The following is a 21,633-nucleotide window of genomic DNA, read 5'->3' as shown; positions in this document are numbered from 1 at the left end:
TACTAAAAAAGAATGAGACAAAAATCAGGATGGTGTATTTTCTACACTTTCTAAAACTTCCACTGAGCATATTTTCCATAACAAAAAAAAAAAAGCAAAAATCATACTTAGGAAAACATTTATGGAAATGAGTAAAGACTTACGAAAGTTAAGGTGTGAATGATCAAGCCAGCTACCTTGTGGGCATCTGAAGGCCTTTGGGGGTAACTATGGGAAATGGTACAGAACATACAACTCAGAATTACCCCAGCGAAGGGATGAGGGAGCTGGCGAATGTATATGCCAACTTCTAAGAGAGTCATTTGTTGAGGGCTGTTGTGGGAGGGTTTGTAAATTCCTCAGCACTTCCACCCTGACAAGCACGGGCAGGTCTGTGAACAAGACCCCCCACACAGAGATACAGAGCCTGGAGGTGGAGATTTTCGGGAATACTGAAAGTCCCCATGGATATGGGTAGTGTAACAACCACTTCAACTTACAGAGATTTAATTCTTATTTGGTGATTTATGGTGCTGTCAGTCCGACCAGCTCTCAAAAATTTTTTTCTGATTTGTAGCATCTGCCGATTTCCATGGTGTAAACACCCCTGCCATGGCCAATGTCAAGCTACCGATGGTTTAAACACCAGCTCCCAAATTTCAGCTCTTGTGAGTCAGTGGGAGCTCCATCCAGCACACCGACAGTCAATGCTTCCCTCACCTGGACCTTCCTGGTGTTACATTTCACTGCAAGGTTGCGAGCATGTGGGTAGAGTTTCTCCCTGGTTTACACGCTTGTAGAGAATTTCCTGTGTTTTTCCTTTGACCGTTTCAGCAGACATCCAGCAAGAGCCAGTTAAATGCATTTGAGGACGAGGAAGGAAAGCTTGCTGCCCTTGGTTCACTCCAGCATCTTCCCAGGAGGAGCTGCTGACCTCATCGGCCAGATTGCAGATGAGTGAGTCCACTTTTACTCGTGGGAAGGTCACCTGATCTTCTACGTACCCCCCTCGTGTGGCTGGGTGGGTGCTGTCTTGCTCTTTCTTGGATCTCATTTTCTCATACACTTGCTGTGGTTTGCTGCATTGCTACATAAAATACAGGACATCCAGGTAAATCTGAATTTCAAATAAACAATGATACTTTTTTAGTGCAAGTATGTCCCAAATATTGCATGGGACATACTTATGCTGAAAATATACTTATGCACCCCAATTGAATCATGTCTCAATACACGATGGCTGCATTTTTCCCATGTTAGAAAGATCCTAATGAAAGCACCTATTTTTTTTTTTCTTTTAAAGTTCGTGGAGGTCTAGTTAGGTCAAGTATAGAAATTTATTTCCCTATGGGAATGGGATCTTAACCTCAGCCACATTATAGGAGGAGGGATAGTTGTGGAATTTTCTTAGGAGCTCAAGCTTCCTAAAACAAGTAGTTAAAGCTGGGGAAGGAGCAGATAAAAATAATAAAATTAATTGTTTATATTCATTAATAAATGCTGTTGTGCCTAGAGACAATCAATCCTATAACATGCCAGTTTTGGGGATTTTATTATTTTTTTGTCATTTATTGTGTTATTTACATTTCTTCAAAGCTAAGTAAATATTGTTTTGATTTAAAAAAATTAAGCACTATTTGGTGTTCATCTGAAATTTAAATGTAAATGGGCATCTTGTATTTTCACTTGTTCTGTCTGGCAACCCATGAGCTGGTGACTTGTCTGAGGGGTCCCCTAGGACAGCTGACTATCAGATCTGGATCTAGCTTTCCATGGAGCCTCTGGTTAGGGCTTAAGCTTAATCATAATAATGTGGAAACTTGTTTTCTATTTTCTTTTGTTTTTGGAGAGTCTGTCCCCCGGGAACTTTACAAGGAGGGGCGGTTGGCAGTGCAGGATTTGGTATTCCTGGGTCCTCCAGCAAACCACCATCAAATATCAGGAAAACCTCACTAACAATTTGGATTTGCAGTGGGGAGGATATAGCTCAGTGGTAGAGCGTGTGCTTAACATGCATGAGGTTCTGGGTTCAATCCCCAGTACCTCCGCCAAAAATAAATTTTAAAATCTAGTTACCTTCCCCCCAAAAAAACAAAAAATAAAAAAAGAATGCCTTGTTTAAAAAAAATTTGGGTTTGGGACCCAATCTAAGTCTTTTATGAATTTAATATGTGTACATTTATTGTGTCACCTGTCATGTTTGGTTTACTTCTGTCATTTTGTTTTTAATGAGCCATGCTTTCTGGAATTGGTTTTCTTTGGTTGCTTAGAACTCATACATCTTGTTATTTAACTAAACCAGAGGTTGTTTTAAACACAAAAATCTTGATTTCCCATCACATGCTTTTCCTTCCTCTTGTATATCTCATTTTTTGGGGAAATAATTTGGTATTTTTACAGGCAGATGATTATGAACATGGTTAGTTATAATAAATTATTTAACATAGTGTGTATTTTCAGCTTTAATATTTATTTCTGATAATTGGCAGTGACTTTCATGCCTCATTATTTGCAGTCAGCCCTGCATTTTTGCATTCTGGCTGTTACGCATTCTGGTTGTTAGTTTCTATTCTCTTTGTACTGTCTCTACCCTGTGCTGTTTGGATTCTTCAATCCTACCCTCTGCCACCAGACCATCAGATGCGGGAGTCTGCTGGGCTCCATTTTCTCTTCTCACTTTTACTGTCTGTATGCAGACAATGCACCAGTAAGCATCTCAAGATCTAAACCACCTGCTGAGTGCAAATCCACGAATCCACCTTGTTAATTAGCACCTCCCTTTGGACGTTTCATGGGATCCTCACACCCAGCCTACTCCAAACCGTCTAAAAACAACCTTCCTGCTCTGCCTGGTCCTGTGTCAGCCAGCGATGCCACCACCTGTCCATTTCCATTCACTCCTGCAGAACAGGGGCCCTGACTCCCGCCCCCATGTCTGATCCATCTCCAAATCCTGCCACTCTTAACTTCAGAGCAACTTTTGAATCTATACGATTTTCTTCATCCCATCACCACTGCACTGACCCTAGTGACTGCTGTCTCTGGTCTGGTCTAAGGTCTCCTAACTAGTTCCCCACCTCCCCTCTGGCTTCTTGTCTAGACCAGAGAGCCAAAGAAAGAAGGTGGCAGGGAAGAAATATCACCATTTCTCTCTCCTTCCAGCTTCTGGGACCTGGGAGCCAGCCAGCAAGTGTGTCTGGGTGGTCCAGGCCACAGGGGCCAACTTCCGGGGCACAGAGCAGGGCAAGAAAATGGGTGGGGTGGAGTGGGGTTGGGGATGGAGAAGAGCTAGCACACCCTTCTGACTGACTAGCTGGGGAAATAGGCCCAGACGGGGAAGGACTTGCCTAGGGTCACTTAGCAACTGAGGGGCAGAGGACACCCTGCCCGACCTCCTTGGATTCTCATATCAGAGCACATCCCAAACTGCGCTGCTGTATTTCCTTAATGCATAACTGTGTTCGCTCATTTTCAAACCTTATAAAAAGGCATCAGAAAATGCAAAAATGTAGAAAGAAGAAAACCACATGTTGGTGTCTATCCCTCCAGATTTCCTCAGTCCGCATGGACACACACATCTAATAAAAGTGGGAGCAGGCTTTATTAGGCGGGACAAGGGGGGACCAGCAGGCAGTGAGTCAGCAGCTGGGTTCCTTGGCAGAAAGGCACTCAGAAAAGAGGAGGAAAATGAACAAAACAAAACAGGAAACACACAAAAATCCAGGGGAGAGAAAGAATGGTGGGTCCTGGGGCCAGCCTCAGTTTCCCCAGCTGCTCCTTGGCAGGGGTGCCATGAAGATTAGATCAGAACCGTGCAAACAGCAGAGCGCTCTCGAGATCCCCAGGGAGTTCTCTTCCCCCTTTGGGCCTCAACACGCTCATCTGTACGGGAAACCTCCCAGCTCCCATATTCCTTTGTACGGGGCTCCTCGCTGGTGATTGCCTGGCTGTGATGTTCCGATCCTTAAAGCCGCACTGGGAGGGGGCCACGTAATGCCTCCTGCCCTCTGAAACTCCGTACATGTCTGACTGGAGGTATGTAAGTGATGTTCAAGTGATGGTGTTTTGATGGGCAATTTTTATGTTAATAGTCACATACATGCTTTAATGAATTTTAGCAGGGCTGGTCGTAAACATATTTGACAACTGGTGTGGCCGCAGGACTCTACCAATCAGAATGGACGGTGGCAGTAAATAACCCGAGAGTGTCTCTTGCTGCCCATAACAGAGCAGCCCGATTTTCCCCACCTGCCTGGTGACTGGGGTGCTACCTGTCCCCCGAGACTGGGTTCATGTCGTTTTCACTACACTGGCCCCATGAACCTCCTGCAGCAGCCGGGGGCCCTACAGATGCACTCCAAGCTTTGAGCTTTAACCATGGGGGCCCCAGGAGGGTGGGCTGGAAGGATGAGGGGTTGGGGTGTGGTGGGGGTGCTTCTTCCTGGAGGAGAACCCTTGTTGGTCAGCCTGTTTCTGGGGCACTTATCCAGGTGGGGCTCCTGGCCCTGTCCAAGCTGTCTTATCAGGAAGCCAAGGGCTCTTCCCAGCATCCTAGAGCCAGGGAGCTCCCACCTCACTGCTTCTGCTCAGTGTCATCTCCCTTATTTTTAGGTGTGTATTTGCAAATTGCTTGTATTTCACTGCTTATTTTTTATTTCCATCACACTTTTTATTGTGAGATGAAAATACCAAAAAAAAAAAAAATGCATTACAGCTCATATGTCCAGGTTAACACATGATTGTAACTACTTCCCAGATTAAGGAGAATTGGGTTTGTGGGAACCCCCACCATCTTATCCCAATTACAGCCTCCTTCCTTCACCCAGAGAAGACCCCCATCCTGACTTTTATGATAATAATTTCTGTGCTGTTACTCACAGTTTCACTGCCTGGGCAAGCCATTATTTATGTTTGTTTGTAAAATGGTAATCTTTTTATTTAAAAAAATTTTTGGTAATCCTTGTTCCCCCCTCCCCAAATCCTCCATATCTCTCCCCCCCCCCCTCCTATTTATGGTAAGTGAAACTGTTTTTTTCCCATCTACTTTGGGAATTCAAGTTTCTCTTTTAAAATGAATTATTTTACAAACATTTAGAGAAAAAAAAAGAGTTCAGGTAGTGTATGAAATGGGCAAAATGGTGGTGTTACCCAAAGAGCCGGAGTTTGGGAAACACCATGTTCCATTTATGAAGAGAAGGAAGTCCTGGAAAGGTCACTGGAGAGTCAGGGAAGGAATGAAGGTTCCCAGCCGGCAGGGGCCACTGTCCTTCGGGAAGGCCCGCAGCTGCAGCGCCGCCATGACCACCAGAGGGCAGCACGGCCCCAGCTTCTGATGCCCTCACAGCTTCTCCAGTGGGTGGCGGTGGGGGTGGAGGGCTGGACGCCTCACTCCGTCCTTACGGTCTCCCCAGGATTCACCCTGGTCTAGGGGTCTTCGAATGGAGGTCTGGGACACACGCCCTTACAAATTATATGGATGCTTGTCAACAGTGTAGATTTGGGAGCCCTTCTAGATCCATGGGAATCAACACATCTGAAGCCCCAGGCTTGTGGGACAGGGGAGGGGTGTGTGTGTGTGGGGGGGAGGGGTCGAGGGGGCGGGTTGGACTGTAAGGTTACCGCCCAGAGAGATTTGAGGGCTACTGCTCTATGGAAGCGGGCCTAGGCTCCCAGGTTCAGAGTCTGGGGTGCTATGTGGAGGGTGGCAGTGGTGACGGGAGCAGATTATCACGCAGAGCAAGTTTGACAAGTCAGACGCCCTGGGATTGCGTTTTGGCCCTATCTCTTACCCGGATGGATGGAAAGTGTTGGTTTTTTGTTTGTTTGTTTTAGCATTTCTCAGTCATCCATCATCCATCCATCTGCCCATCCAGGCATCATCCATCCAATACAGTAACAAAACTCTTATTATATGTCCTTCTTAAGTGTGGGGACAGAGTGATGGACAAGACACCCCATCCCTGCCTTCCTGGAGTCATGCTTTTGTAAGAGTCAGATAACAGCAAATGATCCCGTGAATATGAAATTGCTAGTTAGCTGCTTTGAAATGAGAGGGAGGCAGGTGTGGTGAGTGAGGAGCTATGGGGACATGTGGGAGGGGGTTCTTCCTTTAGGAAACTGTGCTTGGATTGAGATCTGAAGGGCGAGAGGGAGTTACCTAGGCAAAGGGTCAGGAGGAAGAGTGTTTCAAGAGGAGGACTCTGCACATGCAAAGACCCTGAGGTGAGAATGAGCTCACTGCCTTTGAGCAACTGCAAAAAGGCAGCATGGCTGGGGTGCAGGGAGAAAGCAAGAGAGGGCCTGGACCTGGGCTTTGGGCAGTAGACAGGGACCCTCAGGCTCTCAAATTTTTCATCTCCAAAATGGGGCAGTAAGGTTTGTCTTGCAGAGATGATTAAGTGCAATGATGGTTCCAAAACACCTCGTACAGTGCCCAGTACGCAGTTGGTGTCAACAGATATGAGTGAGTATGAGGGGATGGCATCTAAGGGGCACACAGCCTGGTTAAAGAGTGAGCCTTGGGAAAGCACCGGCCAGGTGCAGGGACTGGAGCTGTCTCTGTTGATGGCTGGGCCCAGCTGAGAAGCATGTTTTCATCATGGTGAAAATTACCGTTGGCATCACTCTCTTGTTGAAAACAAAGTGGAGTTGGAGAACATACTGTTGCCTTTAACTAGGCCAGGATGACTAATTAGTAGACTCATTTTCTAAAGGTTACCATATACAGACATGCAATTAGCTGGAGAGAGGAGAGTTGGAAACCTGATTCATTCTGAAACCCCGATACATGGAACGCGTGCAAGGTTTCTGAGCAGAATGACTGTGAACATTCAGTTTCACTCAGCTGTCACCACAGGCATGACACAAAACAAAATGTTTTGCATGAGCTCCAAAGAGCATCTTGGGGTAGCTCATGGCAGCACCTGGGGGCATCTCTGTCCAATTGTAAAGGCTGTGAACGTGGGAGCTAGTTTTGGGCAGGGAAGGGAGCACCAGACTCTGAGGGATAGCTGTGACTTTGACACTTAGTGACCATGTGGCCGTGGCTAATCAGCTCTCTTCTTTCTTTGGGGCTTGATTGTCTATCTGGGAAAAGGAGAGCCAGACCAGATGCATGAGCCCAGTGTGGTCCAGTCTGGGGATGCTTGAGTTCACTGATTCCCAATACTCAGAGACTCAAGGGGCCCCTCAAAAGTCACTTCCCACCTCTGGGACTTGCAGTGGAACATTCACAAAGCCACTATCAGGACCAAACATAGCTCAGGGCTTTCTTTCTTTTTAAATGGAGGTATTGGGGATTGAACCCAGAACCTGAAGCATGCTAAGCACATTCTCTACCACTGAGCTATATTCCCACCCCCTACTCTGGGTTTCCTAAGTGCCAAGTGTAGCACTGGGTACTTGGACATACATGATCTCATATCCTTTCACTTGGCTTTTCACAATGAGGCAGGTACCATTATTCCTACCTCTGAGGCACAGAGGGGCTAAGCAATTTTTCCAAGCCACACAGTGAGTACAGGGCCGAGGTAGCATGTTTACTCAAGCCTATTTGATTCCAACCCTTCCCTAATTTTGAAAATGGACTCCATATCTCATTTAATCCTCATAACAACAAACAAAGCCGTTAACATATATCAAGGTTTAGAGGCTTCATAGCAAAACAGTGGAGCAGACCTTGCCGGTAAGCAGGAAGCCTGGTGGTTTCCCCACCCATCCTCCCCTTCCCGGCCTGGGAGTTGAAGGCAGAGAGGTTTCTGTGTCCATATGGCTGCATGGGACTCTCCATTGCCCCTTCCTGTGGTCAAACTCCATGGTGCCAGAGCCTCACTGAATAGGGCTGAAGCCATTGTCTGTCTGCTAGATTGGTTGCCTAAGCATCTTCAGTGGTAGTTTTGAAAACAAATTTTTGCCTTAAACATTGGCCTTATGACTAAGCCAGACACCTGCATACCCTGAGTGTACTTAGTGCCATTTGGATACCTGACACCAAGTAAGTGGTTGGCTGTCTGGACCTGAACCTCCCCTCCGAACAGAGGGGTTGCCCATGATCAGTGACACAGGGTGAGTGCTCCCGGGTGCAGCACCCTAAGCTGGTCCTTCTTATCAAGATGAGAAAGGTGCTAAAGTTGGACATAAGCCACTATTTATCATCAGCAATATATTTAAGAATATAAAGCATAATTTAAAGCAATATTTAAAGCAATGTAAATGGTTCAACACACATAAAACATTGTTGCTCCAAGTAGATCCTTGATACCTTCTAGAGATGGATGGGAAGTTACCCCCCAAACCCCGGACATATGGCTATGTTTTTTAAACTACTTCCCAAATCTGACCAGTCCTCACCATTTCCACTTTACCACGACGGTCTGAGCCCCGAGCTAACGCCTTGGGTTATTGCAGTAGCCTCCTCACTGGTCTCCTTCCCCCGAACTTCTCTCCCTGCAGGTTACTCTCTGCACAGCAGCGAAGGGTCCTGTTAGAAACTGGAATCAAATCACACCAGTCTCTGCCCGCAACCCTTGAGTGGTTTCCCTTTCACTCGGAGTCAGCGCTGCGGTCCTTAGAGTAGCCTACGTGGCCTTACAGCTCTGCCTGCTCCCTCTCTGAGCTCATCTCCTGCTGCTCCTCCCTTTGCTCGCCTTGTTCCAGCCTCCTGGCCTCCACGCTATTCTTCCAAGTGTATTCCCACCCCAGGGCCTTTGCACTTGCTGTTCTCTTTGCCTGAAACACCCATGCACATTCCTGCACATTCCCCCATGTCTCTGTGCGGCTCTCTCCTTCATCTCTTTCAGGTTTCTGCTGAATTGACAGTTTCTTGGAGAAGCTTTCTTGACCACTCTACCTAAAATATCAGCTCCCTTCATGCTTTAAACCTCTGCCTGCTTATGTTTCCTTCAGTTTGTCCCCACCTGATGTAGGATGTATTTATTAATGTCTTCCTCTGCTAGATAATAAGCTTCATGAAAGCAGGGACTTTATTCTGCTCACTGTGACGTCCTCAGGGCCAAGACTAGTGCTTGGGCCACGGCAGGACATCAGTTATATTGACTGAATCAGATGAAGGCTCAAGTGAATGAATAAACTTGAGCTTTCGTTTGGTAAGCATTTTTGTCCATGACAGAAGCACTTGCTGAAAGTTTCGTGAGTCACTTTCTGATTTCCATACCGAGTGCACTATATTGAAGTCATTCACATGGTGGGTTTGAGCTGCACTATAATCTGATGTTCCTTTTTGGTATGTGTGCTACCAGCACTACATCATCACTTTCTTGGATGCCTTCACTTCTTCTTCACTTCCTCTTTGCTTCCGTTACCGACATAAGCAGTTGGATTTATTTTGGAGGCCATTTCTCACAAAAAGCAATCTTTTCTCACTTCTTGGGAGTAGTTGGGGGACATGTAAGGACCAAGAGAGAACATAAGACCCTGTTGAAGTTCATTGTTGGTGGGCTTGGCTCACTCAGTGGCTAAGGGACTCAACCTCAATACCTCCTACCCCCAGCTCTGCAGTGCACATAATTTGAATTCCTTCCTCAATGAAATAGCAAGTGATCTCATGTCACCGTGTTTGAAGATGGCTTACGAATAATTCACATTGACTTCATGAATGCCAAGGAGTCTGTTGGGCTCATCTCCTCAATCTGCTTAACCTTGGTGTCTTCCAGGCTTCTGTGGCTCCATCCCATTCTAAAGGTCTCTTTGTTTACTCATGGTTCTAGAATCTCAACCCCCTGTTTTCTGTCGAAATCTCTCACTAGGAGGAGAGAGAGACATGTCACTAGATGTTAGGCAGTGAGATGGCCATGTGTGGTCTCCCAGTGTTCTTATGAGCTAAGCTTGTAGCCATGTCCCCCTTCTCCCTTGGTTGCTCTCTTACATTGTAGGAAAGCAGACAATGGGAAGCTGTTGCCTAAGGTCAGGATTGAAAACCCTGAGATGTTTTTGCTTTTCAAATTCATGAAGGATTTCACTCTTGGCCTTCTTGATGTCATCTCCTTTATTCCAGCTGCATGTATTGAGGACCTCTTGTGTAGACCATGGCCTTCCATGGGATAGAGGGATGAGCAAGACTGAGCTCTTGCTTCTCAAGGATGTGCAGTCCAGGAAAGGCATGGAACAGGTGTGGCAACACCTCTGGAGTAAGGAGAGTGACCCGCACGCCATGGAGAGACAAAGGGGAGGAGCTGTGACTGTAGCTAAGGTGAGGTCAGGGAAGGATTCACTGTTTTCATAAAAATAGCACATATGCAATAAAGTGCAAAAAATACAGAAAGGTACAATAAACAAAATAAAACAAGAAGTCCTCCTCACGCTCCCCCAAAACATCCAACTATGTTTCTAGGTAGAGTTTCTAGAAGGAGAGGTAGATAAGAATATTTTTGTGAAATGGGAGACTTTTGAAAGTAAAAGTCATTTAATGCAACTTTTCTTGACATTGACAGAAGAAGAGGAAACCAATGAAACCAAAGGAATTTCTGAACTTCATACAAATATTATGTCATCACCAATGGAATTGTTTCCTAAAAGATTCCTCCAAGCTTAACAGGGATTAGAGAAGACATTGTGGTTGGAGTCATACAGTTTTTAAAATCTATGTGTTTTATTATAAGCAGAACAATGGTATTCTCAGATAAAACACTTAAATTAATCTAACAATGGAGTTTTTGAGAGAGCAACATAAAATTGCCCATTAAATCAAAAGACATGGTCATATTCTATGAAAAATCTATGACTCTTATTTCCATTTTTCGCAGAGCAGTGTACAGTCAGTTTCAGGGGTTTGGACAAATGCATAGTCTCATAGTCACCCCACAATCAACCAAGATGTGGAACAGTTTCATCAACCCCCCAAATCCTCAGTGCCTCTTTGTGGTCAGCCCCTCCCTCTACGCCCGGACCTTGGCCACCACTGATCTGTTTTGTGTATCCATTGTTTTGCCTTTCCCAGAAAAATCATGCAACACGTACAGAAGATAGCTTTTCCAATTTGACTTTTATTACTCAGCATAATGCATTTGAGATGAACAGTACTGACTGTTTTAGTTCACTCCTTTTCATTACTAAGTCCGTTGAATAGATGAACCACAGTTTGTTTATCCACCCACCAGTTCATGGACATTTAGATTGTTTCCAGTTTGGGGCAATTGTGAATAAAACTGCTCTAAACAATTGTACACAGGGTTTTCTGTGGACATAAACTGTCATTTGTCTTGGGTAAATACGTAGGATTGGGATTGCTGGGTGTGTATGTTAAGTGTTTGACTTTATGAGAAACTGCTAACTGCTTTCCTAAGTGGCTGTGACATTTTGCATTCCCACCAGTAATGTGTGAGAGAGCTGTGATCTTGTCAACACTTGGCATTGTCGTTTTAAAAAATTTAGTCATTCTAATAGATAACAGTAGTATTTTATTGTATTTTAATTTGTATTTAATTTGTATTTCCTTGAGAAGCACGTGTCCTTAAATGCCATACTTACATGTTAGACAGTATTGAATGTTTTATCACAGGGCATTAGGACATTAGCCTTTTCCCACTTCCTCCCACTTCACTCCTCACCTCCATTATTATTTTTACGCTGCTAAGTTTTAAAACATTTATATTTAAATGCAATAATAATCTGAACATTGATGTAAGCTCTAATTTTAGATGGATTCATTGCCCATGCTCAGTCCTCTTGCATGATGTCTCCTTCTCTGAGTTTTCTATTTTCTATTTATCTCTTCATTTCCTGGATTTTATTATCAGGCGGTTTTCCCAAGAGATTCATAGGTACGGTACACTCTGAATTAGCTGATGTTTGTCAGTGTCTGTTGTGGCCTTTAGACTTGAACAGCATCTAGGCAGGATAGAATGACCTTGACTCACGTGTGTTTTAAACTAAAACACCATTTTCCCAAGGTCTTCCGGCTTTGACTATTGCTGAGTGCAAGTTAGGGTCCAGCCTGAGGCTTTTTCTCATTTGTAGATGATTTGCTTTTTCTGCCAGAATGCCTAAAGATTTAATTATTCAAAGTTTGTTTTTCTTTTTCTAAAAACACTTAGTTTCCATTTTTTAAAAAAAGTACAAGTGTACATAGTTTAAAAAGTCAAATTGGTTTCTGGGTTCATGAGGAAAATCAACTCTTCTACCTTTCTTCCTTCTTTCCAGCCTCTTTCAAGTATAAGGTGTTTCTTTTTAGTCTTACTTCTGTATTTCTAAGTAACACAGTTACATTGGGTATTTTGTGTTCTGAACACTCTTCCTTTAGTTTGGGATCATGGCAGGATGAGGGGCTGGAAAGCGGAAGAGCTCATCCAGATCCGTGCACAGCCTTTGGAAGAAATACCTGGGGTTGTTCTCTCTCACTTCTCAGATTTTGCCAGTACGTGACGCTAAGTTTATAACCCCTTGGAGAGGAGGATAACTCTCCTTTACAAAGTGGGATAGTTAGTAATCATTGCCCCCAGCTTTGTTGCATAATTCGCATCTGTTAAAAGCCAAAGTTTAACTGAATAAATTCGAAGATCTAGTTCGCTTTATTAAACAATTCATGAATCAGGCAGCATCTCACCTGGCAGCAGATAGATACTCTGAGGGGTTACACAACATGGAAGGCTTTCATAGTAAGGAGGATGAGACAAGGAAAGGAGGTCATCAGCAAGGAAAAAAAAAATCCAAGTTCACTGGAGTAAAAGTACGAGTTCAGGTGATGACGGCCCCTCATTGGCTGAGCTGTGGCATTTTCCATTGGCTGGGCTTGTTGCTGGGCAAGATGGAAGTTTTCCTTCTTCTTTCTGGGCTAGTAAAATAGTAGCACTTCCTGTTTGGGAGTGCAAGGTAGGTCTCTTCCTGTTGGGGTTGGTACCTGACATCTTCCTGTTGGAGTGATTGACGTCCTCCTGTTGGGGTCAGTAACTGAGGTGTCCTGTTGCAGGTGATTGATGTCTTCCTGTTTGGGGTAATTGACAATGAGTGTATGAGAGGTCCTTCTAAAGGCCTTCCCAACTCCAAGTTTAGTTTATTAATTTTCACACACCCAACATCTGAAACAAATAAATCAAGGTGGGTAGATGAGCCCTGTGGGGCAGCTGATGGCTGAGTCAGGCAGGTGTCATGCAGAGGGTAGGATGAGGTCCCCAAAGCCTGGAGCATTTCTGGTCTCCTTAATGGCCATCATGAGAGTGAGCAGGTGGGGCTGGAGTGGGACAGCTCAGTTTGAAAATGCTGGCAGTGGACAACTGCCCCTGTGGCTGCTTTTGGAATGTGTGCAAGGGTGAGAATCCTGTGGTTGAAAATCTGGAAGATGCTGAGCCAGTGGCTGAAGAGTCCAGCTCCATAATAAGGTCAAGTTACCAGGGACCATTTATTGATGTTTCTGGGGAGAAATGAGAAGGAATATGTCAATTGACTAAGATGATGTTCATTTATTACATCCATGATGTCTTTCAAGGCTTTGAAAAACTGTCTCTTTTGCCTAATTAGTCATTGTGACCATGTCTCCATGGAAACCATTATGTTTATACTCACAATGGACACGTGTGCATCCATTAAAGGGACACAGTTGCCTAATGTGAGCTGTGGGCCCAGGGCGGAGTAGCTTTTCACAGCCTAGCCATCGGGGCTTCTGTAAGAAGTGTCAAAAAACAAGCAAATGGCTGTCCCTGTCCAGGAAGAGACATGCTCTTTCTGGGGACAGGCCCTGGATTCTGGGAAGTGTGAGACCCAGGAAAACCGGGCGCTCATGTTCATGGTCTGAGCCCATGGGTCAGGTTTATTCTTTTCCTTTTTTTAACTGGTGTCACTTTTTAAAAACCCGTTAATTACTGAAGAAACCGGTAAGTTGTTAAAAACTGATTCAAAAGAGATTCCATAGAGTGGACATGGAAATAGATTGTTAGGAAGGTGGAAATGAGCTGGTTAATGGATGCAAAATTGGCTTCTTCGAAGGGGAGTAAGGCAGGTGGAGAGAAGGTTTAGTTTTTCATTAAAAAAACACTGAGCGCCAACAAGTGCCCAGTGCAGGTAAGTGACTGGTCTGATGGAGGGTGGACAGGCTGGCCTGGGGGAGCAGAGCAGGACCTAGTCTTGGGCTGTCTGGGAAGGCTGCACGGTGGAGGAGCAGGAGGCTGCCCGGGGGTGAGGCTGGGTGGGTCCCCTCCTGTTTATGTTACACAACCAGCACATATCCAGAATCAGGTCAGTGCACCGCCAACTCTGGGACCTGAGGGGGTACGAGGGGCCGGCCCGGGAGAGTGGAGCTGGAGCAGACCAGTGAGAGCCCAGGATTATAGGACACTAGCTCTGCTATGGAGCCAGAAACCATTCCCTCATGGTACCACTTCAGCACTCATCTCTGCCTCAGAGCCAATAGCTGCAAAGGGCTTTTGTGTTCCTCCTGACTCCTTTGTCTGATGGGATTTCAGGACCACAAAGACCTGAGCTAGCTTGTCAGGTACTGACCATCCGCACAAGCTATAAAAATACTACAAGAATGAAGTTCTCAGACCCCAAACCAAAACACTTTTCATTAAAGCACTCAAAAAGGGAAAAATTGGAGTGACATGTGGCTTATCTAGAAACTTCACTTATTGGGACCCAGGAAACAAACAGAAGTCCAGTTAGCATAGACCTCATCGTCTATGGACTCATGCACAGCAAGCCCTTATTCATAGCCTTTATCTCTTGTTTTGCACACAACTCTAGTAACCCTAGTATTTTTGGCTTCCTGGTCATGGTGAATTAGACATAACATGAGCTATGTAACGTGGTGGCTGTTGGCAAGCACACTGACACCAGCAGGAGGGAGCCCCTGACATCAGGAGCTGGAGAAATACAAAAGCAGTTACAAGAGGCTGAGGCCTAGTGTGCTGGGGCCATTTCGTGTTGGAGTAAAAAGCTCTCCGCTCACCTCTGACCTGGCCCAGCTATTGACCTTGCTTAGCGACAGCCTTCAGTCATCCAGGAAAAAAGGTTCCTGACAACAGCAGGAGTTTGGGGGCCATGCAGTTTTGAGCTAAATTCCCCACTTGTTGTTCGTGGCACCCCAGGCAACTCATTGATAATAATGGTTTCATCTTAGAGTGTTGGGAGGATTAAATGAGTTTACCTGGCATGTAGTAAATGCTCATTAAAAATTAGCTGATATTGTGGAATCTAAAAAAAAAGAGATACAAATGAACTTATTTACAAACCAGAAATAGACTTACAGACACAGAAAACAAACTATGGTTACCAAAGGGGAAAGGGTGAGGTGGAGGGATAAATTAGAAGTTTAGGATTAACGTATGCACACTAGTGTATATAAAACAGATAAACAACAAGGACCTACTGTACAGCAGGGAACTATATTCATTATCTTGTAATAACCTATAATGGAAAAGAATCTGAAAAAGATTGCATATGTGTGTGTGTGTATACATATATAATATATAACTGAATCACTTTGCTATACACCTGAAACTAATACAAAACTATAAATCAACTATATCAATAAAAATTTTTTCTTGAAAAATTAGCTTCTATTAATAGAGAGGTAGATGATAGTCAGCTACCTGCCACGACTTAAGCTAAATCTCAAAGACATGAGGATAAAGGAAAAAAGTCAGGCGTGAAAGGGGACCCACTGTGTGGTTCTGTTAACAGAAATCACAAAAAGAGGCAAAACTAATCTATGACCTGAGAGGTCAGGATAGTGGTTACAGGGCATAGCGACTCAAGTAGGCCCTGCCCTTTTTGTTGTAAAATAGAACAGAGACAGAAATCCACACAAAACAAATGTACAGATGCTTAGTGGATTCTTGTAAGGCCACCAGGGAAGCTAGTCCTGTTCACCGCCTCCTCCCAGTGTTTTACTTCTTGATCTGGATGTTGTTACCCAGGGGTGTTCTATTTATAAAAAGCCAGGGAGCTGTGTACTTAAGATCAGTGCACTTCTTTCTCTGCGTATTATACTTCAATGAAAAATTTAAATGTCAGCTGTTATTGTTACTAATATTATTATTGTATTAACTACTTTAAACCTCAAACTCTTCATCTATATAATGGGATGATGATTCTTTTGCAGAATTGTAACAAGATGCAGTGTTCACAGCACATGCGTTCATCCGTCCTTTCCACACATATTTTCTGAGCCCCTATAGGCCCGGGCACTGTTCTGGGTTCTGGTGGTAAAGGCAAACCAGACAGACGAACATCATGAAATTTGTGTGCTAGTGAGGGGAGAGATATATGCTCGGCCTTCACTTAAAGGAACTTATTAAATTCTGACAGCACCCTCTGGTTTAGAACACAAAATCCTGGAACACATCTCCATCCCAACTGGTTAAGGTTCTTGTTTGTTTTTATTTGGCTCCTTAAATAATTAGCTTTACTTGTTACAAAATCTTGGTTAGAACAAAGTCAGACCGATAAAGTCTTGTGTATGCCACACTGAGAATCTCTGCCTGTTCTAGAATTTCTGCTTGCAGTTAAATTGTGAATTAGAGCAAACCACCCTTCACGGGCTGAGGGATGGACAACCCAGCAAAAGAAATGCCTTCTCCCTCCTGCTTTGAGAAACTTAGGTTTCTAGGCCCTGAGCCCTGCAGGCAGGAAAGTGTTAAGAAAGAAATGTGCATTTCCACTGAACGAGAAAATCAACTTAGAAAAGAAATGTGTATTGGAAAATATCTATTTGCCTGCAAAATAATGTAAAAATAATGAGCTCCTATTCCCCTTTGATGTGCAGCGCACGCTTTTAAGGAAAGATTCTGCATTTCTGAGATACTGGGCCTGGCGTGTAATGAAGTGGTTGTTATGGCAACAACTTTCAAAAGCAAGTATTTTCTGAGAGATGTGCTCCACACAGCCAGCGTGAGAGAGCAAAACATGAAAACAGAGACAGGGAGATGAGCCCAACCGAAGGTATCAGATGCCGGAAGCCTCCACCCTGTGTCCGAGGGGCAGGGAATGATGCCCTTCTGCAAACCTCCGGGGGGAGCCAGGCCCCTGCCCTGGAAGGGGTCCCTGTGAGGAATCGGGATGCGGGGCTGCCCAGATGAGGTAAGGGCTGAGATGGTGTCTCCCATCTGGATGCAGCCTGAGTCTGGGGGCTCCATCACTGGTCCCTTCTCCTCCTCCAGGTTGGCCTTAGCCTTAGCCTCCGCCCCTCCCATTTTTCCATCTGCTCCCTCTTACCCTGCTCTGCTCAGGAGCACCAAAGGCCCCCCAATCATTCCAGAGCCCCATCTTCCCACTAGCACTCAGGCCCACGAAGCTGGTGCCCAGTGTGTGCAGACATGATGCCAAGAGCCGGCATTCGTCACCTCCCCTAATCTTCGCAACGACCCCAAGTGCCCAGAACTGTGCCTGGCACAGAGAAGCTGCTCCTGTCTATTTGTTCAGTCAATGGATGGTCCTTCTCTGGTAGCTACTGCCATCATCCCATTTTACACATGAGAATATTGAGGCTCAGGGATGCTAAGTGATTATCCACATCCTGAAGCCAGTGAGCAGGGAAGCTGGGCTGCCCACACCTGCTTCCTAGGCTCCCTGTCTTGCTGTGCTATGTCTCTGCCTAACATACCTTCTCCTGTGTCCTGTAAGGCCTGGCTCGGTAGCACCTTGACCATAATGTCTTGAAAAAGCCATTTCTAAATCAGAGCCCTGACTGTGTCAGAATCCAGGGATGGGCCCTTCATCCTGCTGGGCAGGGGCTGCAGGGACAGAGCTGCTCCCAGGGAACTGTGTCTGTCGTGTCCACCTTTCCTCCCTGAGCAGTGCCTGGCACAGGGGAGGTACTCAGATGCCTTTGGTTGGAAGAAAGAAACTTTGGAACCCAGGCAATCTTGGACAATCGAGTCAGTTGCCAGGTTTCTGAGAGCCTCAGGGCTGCCCCAGCCAGCGCTTCCTTGTGATTGGGAAACCAGCTCACCCCCAGTCCAAGGTCATGTCGGACAGTGGCCACAAGGACAGAAGCATGTGGTTGTGTGGGGCACGGGAGTGTAAGTGTGTGTATGTGTGTGTGTGGACTCTTTGGAGGGGGCCACATACTTCCTAGTGTGTGTTCATGCATCCAGGCTGAGGGGATGGGTGTGCACGTGGCTTTGAAGGGATCTGCTCTCCAGTGGAACATGGGTCTAAATGTGTGCGTGTGGGTTTCAGGAGGAAGAGAAAGAGAGTAGGATAGAGCCGGAGTCAGCTTTGGCAGTCACTTAGGTCTATCCTTTATGTTACAGCTGACGAAGAACAGAGAGGGAAAGTGACCTTCCAAGATCACACAGCAAACTCAGAACAGAGCTGGAACTTGGACTTGTACCTGGGTCTGAGGTTCCCTCATGATCCCCAGTCAACTGCAAGGTCCCTGAGGAGGAGGGAGAGGGTTAACCACAGAGTAATTAGTATCGGGCACCAGAGTATTATAAAATTTCATTCCCACTTTAATTAGGAGAACTTTTTTAAAAATAGAAGTCTTTGTTGTGTCAATTAGTTGATTGACTATCATTGGTTTCTGGGTTAGGGAAACTCGATCCGCGGTGAATGAATTTGTTTATCGGGGGAAACAAGCCAGGGGATGGAAAAAGAAATTCAATTAAGTGTCAGGCTACTGAGTGACAGGCTGCATTTGATAGGACTTTTAGCTTAATTGCTTGTATTTCATTAAGACATTTATTTATCAAGAGAATTCTTCATTTTAAAATCTCGGGCAGTGTCTGAGAGGCTTCTGGCTATTTTTCTGCATCGATTGAGGATGCTGAAACAGGGACCTGAAGAATTACCTGGCACCTCAGAGACATTCTGGTCTCTACAAAGATCCTCCCCTCATCCTTCCCATCCCAAAGTTATATGCAAAGTTTGGCAACTGTCTGTATTTCTCCGGGGGAGAAAAGTCCACATTTGTCTTCAGATTTTCAAAGAGATATGAGTCCCAGAGAAAGTAACATTCAATAGGCTGGCCACCTTTTGTTCTTTGTTATTGTTTTCTCTACCAAAGCAGGTTTAATTTCATGCAGATTTGTACAATTGTACATGAAGACAGTGCTGAAGATTGCTAACTAACTAATAACAAAATATCACTCTTCATTAACAAAAGTGACTTTCAAAATAAGTATCCTTGAAAATAAAGTCATCTCTGCAAGATTTAATCTAATTGGAGAAATGATCACTACTGCTTTTTTTTTCAAAGAATGTTATATAATCTCAAAAATGGATGCATTCTGAATCGAATGGATCTTCGTGTCCAAGAGGTAGATAAACTGCATGTAATGTGACTTATTTGAACTATTTTTCTCTGAAGGCTCTCTTCTCTGAAGGATCCTTTTCCTGAGACTTGCCCAATGTATAATTTATAATAGTTGTAGAGGGTGAGCACCTTGTTTTATAAATGGGAAAACTGAGGCTCAGAGAAGGCAAGAGGTTTTTCCAAGGACACACAGCTAACCAGGGGCAGAACTAGGATGAGAACCTGTTCCCCCTGCTTCTTTTCCAAGAATCTGGCTCTCTGTGGGACCTCCGGAGCTTCTGGGCTTAGCGCCTATGGGGGCAGCTCAGCTGACAGCCCTTCTTCTCTTTTGATTGATTAGGGCAGGAGAGCAGGGTGGTTAGGACTGCCGTCACCAACTGTGTGTAAATCCTGGATCTGATGCTTATTATGTGGCCTTGGGCAAGTGCCTCAACCTCTCTGATAAACGGGATGGTAAGATTATCTATGTCCCCAGGTAGTTGGGAGAATTCCATGGAGTATTTCAGGCAATGTACTTAGACTATACCTGGTACATAGTAAATAGTAAATGCTTAATCACTTGTAATTATTATTGTGCTTTTCAAGTAAGATTTCATTAAAAAAAAGATTTCTAATTCTTAAAAATAATTGAGGATCATTGTTTCGGACTATATAAACTCCACTCCCACCCCTCATCCTGAAAGAAGAAATCATTTACTCCAGAAGATTGGTGGATTCAGTTCTAGTCCATGATGGATGGTGGTGAATGCAGATTCCTGCCCCTAGGGCTTTGCTCTTTCTGGCATTCCCTGGTACCAGAATATTTTTATTTTCTTTCTATGATAAGTATTTATTCTTTGTTCTCCCTCCCTCCTCCTTCCTGCCTTCTTCATTATTCCCTTTCTTATTTCTCTCCTTCCTTCCTCCCTTCCTTCCTTCGATTCAGGTGTAGGAGCTGGCTTCTACTGACTCATAAATGCCAATTTTGCACATCTCTTTCCAACTGCGTTCAGTGATACCATGTTGGTGGCCATGGTGTCAGTATTTACACTATGGAAATTGGGGAACTTGTAGTAAGTGCTTTTTTTGTTTGTTTATTTGTTTGCTTTTTGGATAGCTATTTTCCAACACACTATTGCATCCATCCACCCCTCTTTCATTCATCCATCTCTTTGTATGTCAAGGCATCCATCCACCAAACCATCACCCATTGAACCATACATCCACCCAACATTTATTAAACACTTCTTGTGGGCCAGGCCCTGTACAAGATCCACTGGGAGGGCAGAATTGGCCGGAGCCTGCTCCCTGCCCTCTAGGAATTGACAGTTTAGCGGAACAGACACCTTACTTCTGTCTCACATTCAAGGACTGTCTGGACATCATTTTGTTTGATGTATTATTACCTCATCAAAACAACTGATGAGATTAAGGCTCAGAGAGGTTAAGTGAATTGCCTGAGGTCACACAGCTGGCTGTACCTTCGTTTGTTTACCCATCTGACAAGGCATGATCTTTGGCTTACCAAGCTGCTCAAGTCCAACCAGAATGTCAAGGTGAAAACAGATTTTCAAAACTGTCCTTCAGAAATGAGCCTTTAAAAAAATAAATAAAAAGAAAAAAGGGGAAAGAATAGGGAAAGTTATTTTTCCATCTTGCTTAGATGGGGACAGTTTTAAATTTATTTTTTCAGATTGAACAATCGTTCCTCAAATGGATAGTGATAGGTGATCTAAAAAATAATCTTTAAAAACGTCGCCGAGTTGGGCATTTCCTCCGGGTGACATAACTCACTGTGACAGAATACATTTAAATTCACGGAAAAGAAATTGAAAGGAGTGCAGTGTGGAGGGCGTTGGTGTGAACTGCCAGTTTCTTAACCCTCTCCATTCACCATCCTCACCCCTCTCCTCCATTGCCCATGGGCCTGTGGGCCCCTCCATTCTGCCCTCGCTGCCTTTGGCCACATGCCTCCATATGCATCAAGTACTGAAAGCACTTCTTTTGTGGACGGTAGGTCCCAAGGTGTGGCCAGGGATGTGCGTCCCAGGCCAGGGGAAGAGGGTGTGGATTTCCTGATGGGCCAAAGAAAGAGGTGCTTGGACTCTTTCTCTCTGGATTCTTATCTCCTCCCTTTGCATTTTAATTAATTAATTAATTAATTAATTAATTTTTAATGGAGATACTGGGGATTGGACTTGGACCTCATGCAAGCTAAGCATGTGCTCTACCACTGAACTATATGCCCTCCACCCTTTGCATTTTTACTCCCCCACCGGGCCAACGTAGTAACACGGAGTGGGTTTTGCCTTGGGAAGGCCAGAGTGAGGCCAGATGGGGTTCAGGGACAGGGATCTGCTACTCAACTTAATGCATGGTGCCCATGGAATCTATGTCACAAGTCCTCCTGGCTTGGTGAGTGGCCTCTCTCCAACAGGCAGAGCTCCAGGGCCATGCTAGGGTTATCA

At 44.8% G+C, this 21,633-nt stretch overlaps 1 non-coding gene across 1 annotated transcript; it reads left to right on the top strand.

Moving 5' to 3' along the window:
• The first annotated feature begins 1,954 nt into the window (after positions 1-1,954).
• On the top strand, positions 1,955-2,027 carry TRNAV-AAC (transfer RNA valine (anticodon AAC)). Its single transcript has one exon. It is a non-coding gene; the product is annotated as a tRNA-Val (tRNA).
• Positions 2,028-21,633: the final 19,606 nt, after the last annotated feature.

Source organism: Camelus dromedarius, chromosome 18 (assembly GCF_036321535.1).
Source record: "Camelus dromedarius isolate mCamDro1 chromosome 18, mCamDro1.pat, whole genome shotgun sequence".
Classification (NCBI taxonomy): domain Eukaryota; kingdom Metazoa; phylum Chordata; class Mammalia; order Artiodactyla; family Camelidae; genus Camelus; species Camelus dromedarius.
The sequence above is the reverse complement of the archived record's forward strand: the minus strand, read 5'-3'. Positions and strand labels throughout refer to the sequence as shown.